Genomic DNA, 2,316 nt, shown 5'->3' with positions numbered 1-2,316 from the left:
GTCTTAAAGTCAGTACATTACACAGCATTAAACAAATAAAAGTTGTGAATTTCAACATCTCATATGTGCCTGTTTTCCTCTTAATCTTATATACCAGATTTGCTTCTATAGGAAGCTGAGCAAATTGGTAGCATTCTTCTTCTCCCGAAGCAAAAAATTTGGCTTTGCCAAGGAAAGATAGGTTTTAAAAACAAAAGCCCACCCCCACACCTCCTCCGCACTTTGTGTAGAAAAATATACTTACTTACTTAAATGTGATGTCCAGGTCCCTTGACAGTGGTGCTTTGGGTGCAGGAGACCACTGATTCACAGCTCCATATGCACCCTCTATGGTCAGTCCCCTACTCCCACTGAATATGCATCCTGGATCCTGCCAAGACCCCTGTCTGTTATAACATAAGAAGAAAACAGACTCAGAACTGTAGCATTACAGCAAAATTTGGATGAATAAAAATATCATTGAGTTAGTCTTGGCCGCTTTAATGCCAGCGTTTATGTAAACAAGAATCGTTTTTGACCAATGAGCAGCTTTAAGGTCCCTTCTAGGATCAGCCAGCCCCCACAGTCTCACAGAGGCCATATTAACCTTCTGTTTGGACTTCAGGCTGTGCAGAAGTTCTGCCTAAATCACTTCACCATCTATGTATGAGCTCTGTGGACCTGGAGCTGCAGACACAAAGGAACAGGCCAACCAGTTTTGCAATTGCTGGGCAATGAATGGCACATTCCAACCAAAGACCACATCAGTAAACCCACATTCTTAAAAATATGTTTTTCAAGAACAACACAATAAATACATTCATTTTCCAGCAAAACAGCAGTGAAAAAGGCCAATGGGTTTTTCTATACATCCTGGAGGGATGTATACATGACTGATGCACTCACTACTCACTTAGAGGCTAACAATATTTTCATGCAACTAACCCTAACATCTATCTAGCCATCCCTTTGCTGTCTTTACACCCCTCTACAGAGCTCAAATCAGCAATCTGGATCAGTTTTTGCAGAGCTAGACAAGGCTTCAGCCCCCTTCAGTGGAGCAAATAGCTTTTATTAGGCTCCTTGGAAAACCAGTTTCTAGCAAGTGTGCAGAGAGATGGCTTGTCAATGAGTCTAAATAGAAAAAGTACCTTACGGCATTACCAGCATAGGGGAGCATCACTTAGTGTAGGCAATGGCTTCCAGTCTGGGTCATTGTTCTAAACCATGCATGATGGGGGTATACATAAGATAGGTTGTTTTCTCTAAACTGAGCAAAGAGAAGTGGTAATTTTATTTTTATTTTGCAGCTTAGAAATTTGCACCACACCTAGTGTAAATCTAACCACAAACTTAAAACATTAAAGTTCGTTTGTAAAGTTTTTTTTCTCAACCTCCAGGGAAAAGAGTCACTGATATCTAGTAGTACCACAACTGCAGAAGCAGACAATTACAATGATGTATAATAAGTGACCATAGCATTTCCCCTGATCGGGTCTTTGACCATCCGAATAATGACAAGGACGTCTTTGCTCTACCTAAAGATAGTGGTTTGGCAGTGAGTGTTCTTCACCACCAATAATTATTATGATGAATGTATTACATTAGGATACATGTAGAAATACCAGCCCAGTACTTGGTAATTAAACAGTTAAATTGTCAGACCTTGGAGATTTCTGGTATTTTAATGCTATCAGCATCCTAAACTAAAAATGATGGGAAAAGCATTACCCACTTTAAAATTATTTAGATGATAGCTGGCACTGTCCTTGGCATTGTTGGTTCATTTAGCACTTGCTTGGGCTGGCAGCACTGTTAAATACAATATCCTACTTGTGTTCAATATCCAGTGTATTCTGTGAAATCTAATAATCCTGTAATATCGGGAGTAAACAATGAGTAATATTTATTGTTTGTAATATTATCCAAAATGTATCACTTTTATTCCAAAAACACCCAACAGCAATAATCATGAGAATGGTATAATTTTAATCAAAATATGCAGTTATTGTTGGTAATAGAACCCTAATGTATATTTCTGCAATTCTAAAGGGACATCAAAAGAATTGTTTCTACCTTGGTAACTTGTTTAAGTGCTAGCTGTAAATAAACTTGCAACAATTGCAATAATATTAAATTAATTAAACATATAAGTATGATCTGGTAACAAGTATTATTATATAAATTTATTTCTAATTTTACATAATTAAATAACACATTGTGCAGCTTAAAGTGAACTTGTGTCCAGATTGTGAACATTAAAGCGGAAGTAAACTGAAAAAGGCTTATTCACCTTTACTTTTGCAGATCCGTTGATTCCTTCGGAGGTTTTCACTC

This window comes from Pyxicephalus adspersus, chromosome 4 (assembly GCF_032062135.1).
Source record: "Pyxicephalus adspersus chromosome 4, UCB_Pads_2.0, whole genome shotgun sequence".
In the NCBI taxonomy this organism is placed as follows: domain Eukaryota; kingdom Metazoa; phylum Chordata; class Amphibia; order Anura; family Pyxicephalidae; genus Pyxicephalus; species Pyxicephalus adspersus.
The sequence above is the reverse complement of the archived record's forward strand: the minus strand, read 5'-3'. Positions refer to the sequence as shown.